At 47.7% G+C, this 14,054-nt stretch overlaps 1 protein-coding gene across 1 annotated transcript in view; it reads right to left on the bottom strand.

The window, feature by feature from the left end:
- The window catches only part of LOC115143789 (leucine-rich repeat-containing protein 3-like), a 34,101-nt gene extending 24,849 nt beyond the window's left edge, over positions 1-9,252 (bottom strand). The window contains exon 1 of the mRNA XM_065000811.1: positions 9,083-9,252. The gene's annotated coding sequence lies outside the window, so the exon portion shown is untranslated. The remainder of the gene's footprint in view (positions 1-9,082) is intronic.
- Between the last annotated feature and the right edge of the window lie 4,802 nt (positions 9,253-14,054).

Below are 14,054 nucleotides of genomic sequence, written 5' to 3'. Positions count from 1 at the left end.
GCTGTGGCTGGGTTGTGGTTGGGTTGTGAACTGGGCTGTGGCTGGGTTGTGGACTGGGCTCTGGCTGGGTTGTGGCTGGGTTGTGGACTGGGCTGTGGCTGGGTTGTGGTTGGGTTGTGGCTGGGTTGTGGGCTGATTTGTGGCTGGGTTGTGGGCTGATTTGTGGCTGGGTTGTGGGCTGGGTTGTGTCCTGGGTTGTGTCTGGGTTGTGGGCTGGGCTGTGGACTGGGTTGTGGGCTGATTTGTGGCTGGGTTGTGGGCTGGGTTGTGGGCTGGGTTGTGGCTGGGTTGTGGCTGAGTTGGGCTGGGTTGTGGGCTGGGTTGTGGCTGGGTTGGGCTGGGTTGGGCTGTGGGCTGATTTGTGGCTGGGTTGTGGGCTGTGGGCTGTGGGCTGCGTTGTGACTGGGTTGTGGGTTGTGGACTGGGCTGTGGCTGGGTTGTGGTTGGGTTGTGGACTGGGCTGTGGCTGGGTTGTGGACTGGGCTGTGGCTGGGTTGTGGCTGGGTTGTGGACTGGGCTGTGGCTGGGTTGTGGTTGGGTTGTGGCTGGGTTGTGGGCTGATTTGTGGCTGGGTTGTGGGCTGATTTGTGGCTGGGTTGTGGGCTGGGTTGTGTCCTGGGTTGTGTCTGGGTTGTGGGCTGGGCTGTGGACTGGGTTGTGGGCTGATTTGTGGCTGGGTTGTGGGCTGGGTTGTGGGCTGGGTTGTGGCTGGGTTGTGGCTGAGTTGGGCTGGGTTGTGGCTGAGTTGGGCTGGGTTGTGGGCTGGGTTGTGGGCTGGGTTGTGGCTGGGTTGTGGCTGAGTTGGGCTGGGTTGTGGCTGAGTTGGGCTGGGTTGTGGGCTGGGTTGTGGCTGGGTTGGGCTGGGTTGGGCTGTGGGCTGATTTGTGGCTGGGTTGTGGGCTGTGGGCTGCGTTGTGACTGGGTTGTGGGTTGTGGACTGGGCTGTGGCTGGGTTGTGGGCTGTGGGCTGTGGGCTGCGTTGTGACTGGGTTGTGGGTTGTGGACTGGGCTGTGGCTGGGTTGTGGTTGGGTTGTGGCCTGGGCTGTGGCTGGGTTGTGGACTGGGTTGTGGGCTGGGTTGTGGCTGGGCTGTGGTTGGGCTGTGGTTGGGCTGTGGGCTGGGTTGTGGGCTGGGTTGTGGGCTGGGTTGTGGGCTGGGTTGTGGGCTGGGCTGTGGCTGGGTTGTGGTTGGGTTGTGGCCTGGGCTGTGGCTGGGTTGTGGACTGGGCTGTGGCTGGGTTGTGGCTGGGTTGTGGACTGGGCTGTGGCTGGGTTGTGGTTGGGTTGTGGCTGGGTTGTGGGCTGGGTTGTGTCTGGGTTGTGGGCTGGGTTGTGGGCTGGGTTGTGGGCTGGGTTGTGGCTGGGTTGTGGGCTGGGTTGTGGGCTGGGTTGTGGGCTGTGGGCTGCGTTGTGACTGGGCTGTGGGTTGTGGACTGGGCTGTGGCTGGGCTGTGGTTGGGCTGTGGGCTGGGCTGTGGTTGGGCTGTGGGCTGGGCTGTGGTTGGGGTGTGGGCTGGGCTGTGGTTGGGCTGTGGGCTGGGCTGTGGTTGGGCTGTGGTTGGGCTGGGCTGTGGTTGGGCTGTGGGCTGGTCTGGGCTGTGTCTGGGTTGTGGGCTGGGTTGTGGGCTGGGTTGTGGGCTGGGTTGTGGGCTGGGTTGTGGGCTGGGTTGTGGGCTGGGTTGTGGCTGGGTTGTGGCTGGGTTGTGGACTGGGCTGTGGCTGGGTTGTGGACTGGGCTGTGGCTGGGCTGTGGACTGGGCTGTGGCTGGGTTGTGGTTGGGTTGTGGACTGGGCTGTGGCTGGGTTGTGGACTGGGCTGTGGCTGGGTTGTGGCTGGGTTGTGGACTGGGCTGTGGCTGGGTTGTGGTTGGGTTGTGGCTGGGTTGTGGGCTGATTTGTGGCTGGGTTGTGGGCTGATTTGTGGCTGGGTTGTGGGCTGGGTTGTGTCCTGGGTTGTGTCTGGGTTGTGGGCTGGGCTGTGGACTGGGTTGTGGGCTGATTTGTGGCTGGGTTGTGGGCTGGGCTGTGGGCTGGGTTGTGGCTGGGTTGTGGCTGGGTTGTGGCTGGGTTGGGCTGGGTTGTGGGCTGGGTTGTGGCTGGGTTGGGCTGGGTTGGGCTGTGGGCTGATTTGTGGCTGGGTTGTGGGCTGTGGGCTGTGGGCTGCGTTGTGACTGGGTTGTGGGTTGTGGACTGGGCTGTGGCTGGGTTGTGGTTGGGTTGTGGACTGGGCTGTGGCTGGGTTGTGGACTGGGCTGTGGCTGGGTTGTGGCTGGGTTGTGGACTGGGCTGTGGCTGGGTTGTGGTTGGGTTGTGGCTGGGTTGTGGGCTGATTTGTGGCTGGGTTGTGGGCTGATTTGTGGCTGGGTTGTGGGCTGGGTTGTGTCCTGGGTTGTGTCTGGGTTGTGGGCTGGGCTGTGGACTGGGTTGTGGGCTGATTTGTGGCTGGGTTGTGGGCTGGGTTGTGGGCTGGGTTGTGGGCTGGGTTGTGGCTGAGTTGTGGCTGGGTTGTGGCTGGGTTGTGGGCTGGGTTGTGGCTGGGTTGGGCTGGGTTGGGCTGTGGGCTGATTTGTGGCTGGGTTGTGGGCTGTGGGCTGTGGGCTGCGTTGTGACTGGGTTGTGGGTTGTGGACTGGGCTGTGGCTGGGTGGTGCTGGTGAATATGACATGCGTTTGTCCTAGTTGGAGCTATCTAGTGTGGATAATTACACAGCTGGAAGAGACACAGCTTGGGCTGGGGACTGGGTTGGGTGTATGTTACAGTATTTAAAACCCACCACTAATGTGTGTAGCCAAAGAGCTCTATTTTCATGTTATCTGACCATAGCACCACTTGGAGTTTGCTAAATTGCATTGGCACTTGGAACTCTGAGCGGTGCAATGGGCAGATGACATGAAAATAGAGCTCTTGGGCCACACATACCGGTGGTGGGTTTGGTGTTCAAAAACAGAAGCATACCTACTGTAAAATATGGTGAAGGATCTTTGATGTTATGGGTCTGTTTCGCTTCCACTGGTCCTGGGGTCCTTGTTAAGGTCAATGGCATCATGAACTTTACCCAGTAACAAGACATTTTAGGCCATTTTGCAATGGCCATGTCAGCCTCCCAACGTGTTCTCCGAGCTCTTAAAACATTCTAGAAAAAGCCTCAGTGTTGTTAACCTCCCGAGGGGAGGGTGCTGAAATATTGAAAGCAGGGGTGCCAAGCCTCAGTGTTGTTAACCTCCCAAGGGGAGGGTGCTGAAGTATTGAAAGCAGGGGTGCCAAGCCTCAGTGTTGTTAACCTCCCGAGGGGAGGGTGCTGAAGTATTGAAAGCAGGGGTGCCAAGCCTCAGTGTTGTTATCCTCCCAAGGGGAGGGTGCTGAAGTATTGAAAGCAGGGGTGCCAAGCCTCAGTGTTGTTATCCTCCCAAGGGGAGGGTGCTGAAGTATTGAAAGCAGGGGTGCCAAGCCTCAGTGTTGTTAACCTCCCGAGGGGAGGGTGCTGAAGTATTGAAAGCAGGGGTGCCAAGCCTCAGTGTTGTTAACCTCCCGAGGGGAGGGTGCTGAAGTATTGAAAGCAGGGGTGCCAATAATATTTTTTTCATTATTTTTTTTGTATTACTTATTAAATAAAATCTCTTTCTCTAAGCAATTGTATTCGTATAAAATATTATAATTTATACATTTTTTTGTTTGTTGCATACAATATATTTCCATCTTTGCATTATTTTTTGCTTATGTTTATCAAGGGGACCAATACTTTTGGCCCTGACTGTAGTCCATGGTCAGAAGTAGCCTGGTCTGGGCTGTACACTATCTTCTTGTCAAGACAGGGAAAAGAAAACTATACTGTAGCATGTTGGTGACTGTGTAGAAAAATACATTAGTCCAATGATTATATCCGAGTCTTGGTTAGCATCTGTGTAGAGTATCTACTGTGTTGTATGTAATCTATCTCCTGTCCCAGCAAGGAAGAGCAAACTATGGTAGCAAGACTCCACTGTTAGAGTCTGATCTATAACTGCATGAGAATATTCCGTGTTTGTTTATCCCGTGGTTCGAGACCTGGCCTCAGTTGGTGCTGGGCCAGCAAGGAGAAACAAAGTTCAGTCAGAATGTGATGTAAGACTATGTGCTGTAAAAATAGACTGGATACTACGCATCTCTTGGCTCAGTCAGTAAAAATAGACTGGATACTACGCTTCTCTTGGCTCAGTCAGTAAAAATAGACTGGATACTACGCTTCTCTTGGCTCAGTCAGTAAAAATAGACTGGATACTACGCTTCTCTTGGCTCAGTCAGTAAAAATAGACTGGATACTACGCTTCTCTTGGCTCAGTCAGTAAAAATAGACTGGATACTACGCTTCTCTTGGCTCAGTCAGTAAAAATAGACTGGATACTACGCATCTCTTGGCTCAGTCAGTAAAAATAGACTGGATACTACGCTTCTCTTGGCTCAGTCAGTAAAAATAGACTGGATACTACGCTTCTCTTGGCTCAGTCAGTAAAAATAGACTGGATACTACGCATCTCTTGGCTCAGTCAGTAAAAATAGACTGGATACTACGCTTCTCTTGGCTCAGTCAGTAAAAATAGACTGGATACTACGCATCTCTTGGCTCAGTCAGTAAAAATAGACTGGATACTACGCTTCTCTTGGCTCAGTCAGTAAAAATAGACTGGATACTACGCATCTCTTGGCTCAGTCAGTAAAAATAGACTGGATACTACGCTTCTCTTGGCTCAGTCAGTAAAAATAGACTGGATACTACGCTTCTCTTGGCTCAGTCAGTAAAAATAGACTGGATACTACGCTTCTCTTGGCTCAGTCAGTAAAAATAGACTGGATACTACGCATCTCTTGGCTCAGTCAGTAAAAATAGACTGGATACTACGCTTCTCTTGGCTCAGTCAGTAAAAGACTGGATACTACGCTTCTCTTGGCTCAGTCAGTAAAAATAGACTGGATACTACGCTTCTCTTGGCTCAGTCAGTAAAAATAGACTGGATACTACGCTTCTCTTGGCTCAGTCAGTAAAAATAGACTGGATACTACGCTTCTCTTGGCTCAGTCAGTAAAAATAGACTGGATACTACGCTTCTCTTGGCTCAGTCAGTAAAAATAGACTGGATACTACGCTTCTCTTGGCTCAGTCAGTAAAAATAGACTGGATACTACGCTTCTCTTGGCTCAGTCAGTAAAAATAGACTGGATACTACGCTTCTCTTGGCTCAGTCAGTAAAAATAGACTGGATACTACGCATCTCTTGGCTCAGTCAGTAAAAATAGACTGGATACTACGCTTCTCTTGGCTCAGTCAGTAAAAATAGACTGGATACTACGCTTCTCTTGGCTCAGTCAGTAAAAATAGACTGGATACTACGCATCTCTTAGCTCAGTCAGTAAAAACAAACTACGATAGAAATACTCTTCAGTCGTTATCAGTCAGACTGCAGGAGAATATATATTCCACCATCGTATCAGAGTTGGTTAGAATCTGGGCTTGGGTTTTATCAGCGAGGAAAAATCAAACTTCAAATGGGAATATGACTGCGGGAGAATAGATAACATCTGTTCGGTCTGTTTATCGAATGAAGGGACAGAACTCAACATGTGACATGTCTGGGAAATAGACCCGTCCTACATTTTTCAACACATTTGTCCATTGTGGTGATTGGTATCCTCCTCTGGTTCTGGTTAGAATCCAGGCTGAAATATCAGCTGGGTGTTTGTTTCATATGTTCTTGTATTGCATTTTTTTTATTAGATATTTGAGTGATTCAAGTAGACACTTATTAAAATGATTCTTTATATAATCATAATCATCTTCATCATTACAAATCCTATCCTATATAAGGGACGTTTTTCCATTTCGCAGTCCACATTGATCTACATTCTGGTTTGACATAGATGGGATAGCTGGTAACGTCACGAAAACGACGCATACTCTTCAACGGGGCTGAAATCTGAGAGTTGTTTTGATTCAGGATGGCCAGATAGCTACTAACAATGACAAGAAACTGTCATGTGGGGAATCATAAGTGACGGATTTCAGCTAGTTTCAGCTAGTTTCATGTCTGGTTTTGAGGTGTTTTGACTGATTTCATGTCAATGCTAATATGGCTCAAATTCGCTAGCTAACCAACTAATGTGACAATGTGTTTGAGAGACATCAGTGCTCATTGTGAAAATGTATTTATGTTTTCAATAAACATTGGAGATGAAATATACTGTAGTTGTCAATCTGAGCAGTGGCCACACACCCCCCCCCCCCCCCCCCCCCCCCCACACACACACACACACACACACACACACACACACGTACGTATGTACACACACACACGTACATATGTACACACACACACACACATACGTATGTACACACACACACACACACACACACACACACACGTATGTATGTACACACACACACACACACACACACACACGTACGTATGTACACACACACATGTACTACCAGAGGCCATCTGAATGTCCACCGAGTGAGTCCCATATACTGCCTCTCTGTCTAACTGCCTGACAGACAGAAAGTAGCTTCAGTGCATTATAAACCCGTTATAAACCCGTTATAAACCCATTATAAAGCCATCTGTTATAAACCCATTATAAACCCATTATAAACCCATCCATTATAAACCCATTATAAACCCGTCCGTTATAAACCCATTATAAACCCATTATAAACCCATCCATTATAAACCCATTATAAACCCGTCCGTTATAAACCCATTATAAACCCATTATAAACCCATTATAAACCCATCCATTATAAACCCGTTATAAACCCATTATAACCCCATTATAAACCCATCCATTATAAACCCGTTATAAACCCATTATAAACCCGTTATAAACCCATTATAAGCCTGTTATAAACCCGTTATAAACCCGTTATAACCCCATTATAAACCCATCCGTTATAAACCCATTATAAACCCATTATAAACCCATCCATTATAAACCCATTATAAACCCATTATAAACCCATCCATTATAAACCCATTATAAACCCGTTATAAACCCGTTATAAACCCATTATAAACCTGTTATAAACCCGTTATAAACCCGTTATAAACCCATTATAAACCCATTATAAACCCATTATAAACCCATCCATTATAAACCCATTATAAACCTGTTATAAACCCGTTATAAACCCGTTATAAACCCGTTATAAACCCATTATAAACCCGTTATAAACCCGTTATAAACCTGTTATAAACCCATTATAAACCCGTTATAAACCCGTCCATTATAAACCCATTATAAACCCGTCCATTATAAACCCATTATAAACCCGTTATAAACCTGTTATAAACCCATTATAAACCCATTATAAACCTGTTATAAACCCGTTATAAACCCATTATAAACCCGTTATAAACCCATTATAAACCCGTTATAAACCCATTATAAACCCGTTATAAATCCATTATAAACCCATTATAAACCTGTTATAAACCCATTATAAACCCATTATAAACCCATTATAAACCCGTTATAAATCCATTATAAACCCATTATAAACCCGTTATAAACCCATTATAAACCCGTTATAAACCCAGTTATAAACCTGTTATAAACCTGTTATAAACCCATTATAAACCCATTATAAACCCGTTATAAACCGGTTATAAACCCGTCCGTTATAAACCCATTATAAACCCGTTATAAACCCATTATAAACCCATTATAAACCCATTATAAACCCATTATAAACCCGTTATAAACCCGTTATAAACCTGTTATAAACCCATTATAAACCCATTATAAACCCGTTATAAACCCATTATAAACCCGTTATAAACCCGTTATAAACCCATTATAAACCCATTATAAACCTGTTATAAAGTTATGTTAGAAGACAGCTGCAATTCAGGGAAAGCTACCACACCAATTAACACAATTGAAAACAATCAATCGGTGCATTTTGTGGAACCCACAAGAATGACAATTAGAGAGAGTGAGTGTGAAAGAGAGAGATAGGAGAGAAAGAAAGCGAGAAGGATATAATCGAGCGCGAGAAAAGGAGAAATGACATGCTCAGCCAATGCTGTTATCACTTCCATTTCCCCAGGGCAGTTAATGAGGAGAGAGAGAAAGAGAGAGAGAGAAAGATAAATGGGGAGAAGAGAGAGAGAGAAATAGGGAGGAGAGAGAAAGAAATAGGGAGAAGAGAGAGAGAGAGAAATAGGGAGAAGAGAGAGAGAGAGAAATAGGGAGAAGAGAGAGAGAAATAGGGAGAAGAGAGAGAGAGAAATAGGGAGAAGAGAGAGAGAAATAGGGAGAAGAGAGAGAGAAATAGGGAGAAGGGAGAGAGAAATAGGGAGAAGGGAGAGAGAGAGAAATAGGGAGAAGGGAGAGAGAAAGAAGAGAGAGAAATAGGGAGAAGAGAGAGAGAAATAGGGAGGAGAGAGAGAGAGAAATAGGGAGAAGGGAGAGAGAGAGAGAAAGAAGAGAGAGAAATAAGGAGAGAGAGAAATAAGGAGAGACATAGGGAGAAGAGAGAGAGAGAGAGAGAGAGAGAGAGAGAGAGAGAGAGAGAGAGAGAGAGAGAGAGAGAGAAATGTAGGAGAAACAGTGAGACTGGCACAAACAGTGAATGATACCTTCCTAGTGAGGAACATGCGATTGACCATTTAGTCTCAGCTACACCGTCTGTATGAATGAATGTTCTATTAGCAGAAGCTACTGGCTCCATTTACAGGTCATTTATTTTCCTTTTAAACCCTATACCCTTTAGCTACTGCTGTATAGTCTACTGTAAAGTGGTATTAGTCTACTGTATAGAAGTAATAGAATAGACAAGTAATATAATAATTTAGCTGGAAAATAAATAATTCCATGTTTTAAATCGGTCTATCTCAAAATAATGTAGTTGTTAGGTTGACATAGGGATAATCATGCACTAATCATTGCAGAAAATGTTACTTAAAAACACTTCTATAAGAAATCACTTTAACCCATAGTTTGGTAATAATAAAGAAATAGGCGATGAATTCAACCCAGAGACAATGATCCTGCATCTAATATGTCAATAAATAATTATGAAAACAGAAAAGATAATTGAATTTCTTACCTGTGACACGTAATTAACCGCCAAAATTCTTCTTCAAGTTGGAATCCACACGCGAAAATGTTGACTGCGAGGTTCGGTCTGACTCTGATGTGTCCGAAACGGATTTGTAATGTGGCTATTCTTTAATATGACAGAGCGTCAAACATTAATCCGGTTGTCATCATAGAACAATTCTGTCACTGTTATCACATCTCTCTCTCTCTTTCTATTTCTCCCTCTTTCCCTCTTAAAGGGGCCGTTGTGTGATGTGTTGTCCCTCCCTCTTAAAGGGGCCGTTGTGTGATGTGTTGTCCCTCCCTCTTAAAGGGGCCGTTGTGTGATGTGTTTGCCCCTCCCTTGTGGAAAATATGAGACATACAGCAGTCTGTGTATCACCTCCCTCATTAAAAATGTAGTTACAATTATATACATTTAACACCATGAAGTCAAATACAAAAATCTGATTTGGTGTTTACACATTTTTGTTTCCGCCAAATAAACATTGAGAGGAAAATAGAAAGTAGGCTAAAATCAAATAATCCAAGAGTATTGATTGGGCTATTGATTATTGATCGTAAAACCATCTATCTGGTCAGTCCACCAGTCATGTCGTGACCTGAAAAAACAGTTTAGATGAGTCTTCAAGTAAATCCAAAGCTGCTGCTAAAACACAAACAGGTCGTGCTGAGTGACTGTGAGTGACTGTGAGTGACTGTGGGTGACTGTGAGTGACTGAGTGACTGTGGGTGACTGTGAGTGACTGTGGGTGACTGTGGGTGACTGTGAGTAACTGTGGGTGACTGTGAGTGACTGTGGGTGACTGTGAGTGACTGTGAGTGACTGTGGGTGACTGTGGGTGACTGTGAGTGACTGTGGGTGACTGTGGGTGACTGTGAGTGACTGTGGGTGACTGTGAGTGACTGTGGGTGACTGTGAGTGACTGTGAGTGACTGTGGGTGACTCTGAGAGACTGTGGGTGACTGTGAGTGACTGTGGGTGACTGTGAGTGACTGAGTGACTGGGAGTGACTGTGGGTGACTGTGAGTGACTGTGGGTGACTGTGAGTGACTGTGGGTGACTGTGAGTGACCGTGTGACTGAGTGACTGTGAGTGACTGTGGGTGACTGAGTGATTGTGAGTGACTGAGTGACTGTGAGTGACTGTGGGTGACTGTGAGTGACTGTGAGTGACTGTGGGTGACTGTGAGTGACTGAGTGACTGTGGGTGACTGTGAGTGACTGTGAGTGACTGTGGGTGACTGAGTGACTGTGAGTGACGGTGGGTGACTGTGAGTGACTGTGAGTGACTGTGAGTGACTGTGGGTGACTGTGAGTGACTGAGTGACTGTGGGTGACTGTGAGTGACTGTGAGTGACTGAGTGACTGTGAGTGACTGTGAGTGACTGTGGGTGACTGTGAGTGACTGTGAGTGACTGTGGGTGACTCTGAGAGACTGTGGGTGACTGTGAGTGACTGTGGGTGAATGTGAGTGACTGAGTGACTGGGAGTGACTGTGAGTGACTGTGGGTGACTGTGAGTGACTGTGGGTGACTGTGAGTGACCGAGTGACTGTGTGACTGAGTGACTGTGAGTGACTGTGGGTGACTGTGAGTGACCGAGTGACTGTGTGACTGAGTGACTGTGAGTGACTGTGGGTGACTGTGAGTGATTGTGAGTGACTGAGTGACTGTGAGTGACTGTGAGTGACTGTGAGTGACTGTGGGTGACTGTGAGTGACTGTGGGTGACTGTGGGTGACTGTGAGTGACTGTGAGTGACGGTGGGTGACTGTGAGTGACTGTGAGTGACTGTGAGTGACTGTGGGTGACTGAGTGACTGTGGGTGACTGTGAGTGACTGTGAGTGACTGAGTGACTGTGAGTGACTGTGAGTGATTGAGTGACTGTGAGTGACTGTGAGTGACTGTGAGAGACACAGATCGATGGATGGGCAGACTCACAGGCAGGCAGGAGAACATTGATGTCACCTCTCTTCCCCGTCCTTTAACACACTCCGTCCATCTCATCACTCGTATCGATGAGGAATTTGACACAATGTTGTTTGACCCTGTCTGGAACAGTAGATACATGTTGCCCACTTGTTGAACATTTATAAACAATATACACACACACACACACACACACACACACACACACACACACACATACACACACACACACACACACACACACACACACACACACACACACACACACACACACACACACACACACCCACACACACAAATGGTTGGGGATTAATCAGAATAGTTGGGTAACACAGATAAGATGTTTTATTTTCATGATATGCTTGTGAGTTATTTCTCATATAGAATGTCTTGTTGTACTATAGTGGTGGCCGGTTGCACTTATCTGTTCTCTGTCCTGGGGTCAGTTACTTGGGCCGCAGAGAGGGGAGAGGTCAAGCTTGCTTTATATGTAAACAAATATTTTAAACCATGTTAAGGGATGATTGAGGGGGAATGAATTATCTCTTGGCTCCACAATGTCTGTGTGCCAGTCACTGTGTCTCTGTGAGCTTGTCCAGAATGGGAGTGTCTAAAATGACAATTGATATATATCCTAATATCTTGGTACTATGTTGTACCAAGAACGAGAAGTAGAACCTCGTTTTAGGAGAGCAAACTGAACGATAATTCATAGCCAATGCTGTCTGGCTATGGGACACTCCTCTCTCAAGTAAAGTCTTCCTTTGTAATGTTCCTAAGATCTGTTATTCGTCATGTGAGTTGAGATGGGCGTGTCTTGGCTATAAATGATACTAAGAACTGTTTTGTAAGGACACTCTCAGAGAATTCATTTATAGACACTGAATTGATCTGAGAGTCACAGGGTTGTGATGGAGCTCATATACTTAAAGATGGACTTTATGATAACTCTGACTTGTGTGTGGTTTGCTCACGCACGCACACACCCACACACCCACACACCCACACACGCACACACCCACACACCCATACATATAGTGGAGTCACAAATGATTGACACCCTTGATATATGATGACTGTATGAAATAATAATTAAAATACTGAGCTATATTGTATGCTACATTTGTTTTGTGGGAAATGTAATTTATTTGTCAGAAATATATCCATCTGCACCCCACAGCATCCATCTGCACCCCACCGCATCCATCTGCACCCCACAGCATCCACCTACGCCCCACAGCATCCATCTGCACCCCACAGCATCCATCTGCCCCCCACAGCATCCATCTGCACCCCACAGCATCCATCTGCAGCCCACAGCATCCATCTGCACCCCACAGCATCCATCTGCACCCCACAGCATCCATCTGCACCCCACAGCATCCATCTGCGCCCCACAGCATCCATCTGCGCCCCACAGCATCCATCTGCACCCCACAGCACCCATCTGCACCCCACAACATCCATCTGCACCCCACAGCATCCATCTGCACCCCACAGTATCCATCTGCGCCCCACAGTATCCATCTGCGCCCCACAGCATCCATCTGCAGCCCACAGCATCCATCTGCACCCCACAGCATCCATCTGCACCCCACAGCATCCATCTGCACCCCACAGCATCCATCTGCGCCCCATGGTTTAGGACGGTAATCTCATTCCCAAACACTTCCTCCTAATGCACAATAGCCTGGTGGAGGTTATGGTTGAAGTAGCCTTCAGTTCAGAGTATTTTGTGACAGATGTAACAGTAGAGCAGCTGGCCAGCGTGAGATTTAGTTCTGGGTGCTGAGATTATGCAGAGTATACTGTACAAACAGGAAACACTCACCACAGGGGTCTCCCCAGGGGAAAGGACTCGACTGGCCGACAACTACAGTGACGCATATTTCATTCTCCTCCTACCTGACATCCTCCCTCTCCTACCTGACCTACTCCCTCTCCTAACTTACATCCTCCCTCTCCTAACTTACACCCTCCCTCTACTAACTGACATCCTCCTTCTCCTACCTGACATCCTCCCACTCATACCTTACATCCTCCTTCTCCTACCTGACATCCTCCCTCTCCTACCTGGCATCCTCCCACTCCTACCTGACATCCTCCTTCTCCTACCTGACATCCTCCCTCTCCTACCTGACATCCTCCCACTCCTACCTGACATCCTCCTTCTCCTACCTGGCATCCTCCCTCTCCTACCTGACATCCTCCCTTTCCTAACTGACATCCTCCCTCTCCTACCTGACATCTTCCCTTTCCTACCTGACATCCTCCCTCTCCTACCTGACATCCTCCCTCTCCCACCTGGCATACTCCCTCTACTACCTGACATCCTCCCTCTCCTACCTGGCATCCTCCCTCTCCTACCTAACATCCTCCCTTTCCTACCTGACATTCTCCCTCTCCTACCTAACATCCTCCCTCTCCTAACTTCCACCCTCCCTCTCTTATCTGACATCCTCTCCTACCTGACATCCTCCCTCTCCTACCTGGCATCCTCCCTCTCCTACCTGGCATCCTCCCTCTCCTACCTGGCATCCTCCCTCTCCTACCTGGCATCCTCCTTCTCCTACCTGACATCCTCCCTCTGCTACCTGGCATCCTCCCTCTCCCACCTGGCATCCTCCTTCTCCTACCTGACATCCTCCCTCTCCTACCTGGCATCCTCCCTCTTCTACCTGGCATCCTCCCTCTCCTACCTGGCATCCTCCCTCTCCTACCTGGAATCCTCCTTCTCCTACCTGACATCCTCCCTCTCCTACCTGGCATCCTCCCTCTCCTACCTGGCATCCTCCTTCTCCTAGGTGGCATCCTCCTTCTCCTACCTGGCATCCTCCCTCTCCTACCTGGCATCCTCCCTCTCCTACCTGGCATCCTCCTTTTCCTACCTGACATCCTCCCTCTCCTACCTGGCATCCTCCCTCTCCTACCTGGCATCCTCCTTTTCCTACCTGACATCCTCCCTCTCCTACCTGGCATCCTCCTTCTTCTACCTGGCATCCTCCCTCTCCTACCTGACATCCTCCCTCTCCTACCTAACATCCTCCC

Source organism: Oncorhynchus nerka, linkage group LG15, assembly GCF_034236695.1.
Source record: "Oncorhynchus nerka isolate Pitt River linkage group LG15, Oner_Uvic_2.0, whole genome shotgun sequence".
Classification (NCBI taxonomy): Eukaryota; Metazoa; Chordata; class Actinopteri; order Salmoniformes; family Salmonidae; genus Oncorhynchus; species Oncorhynchus nerka.
Note: the sequence above shows the minus strand (reverse complement) of the source record. Positions and strands in the feature narration are given on the sequence as shown.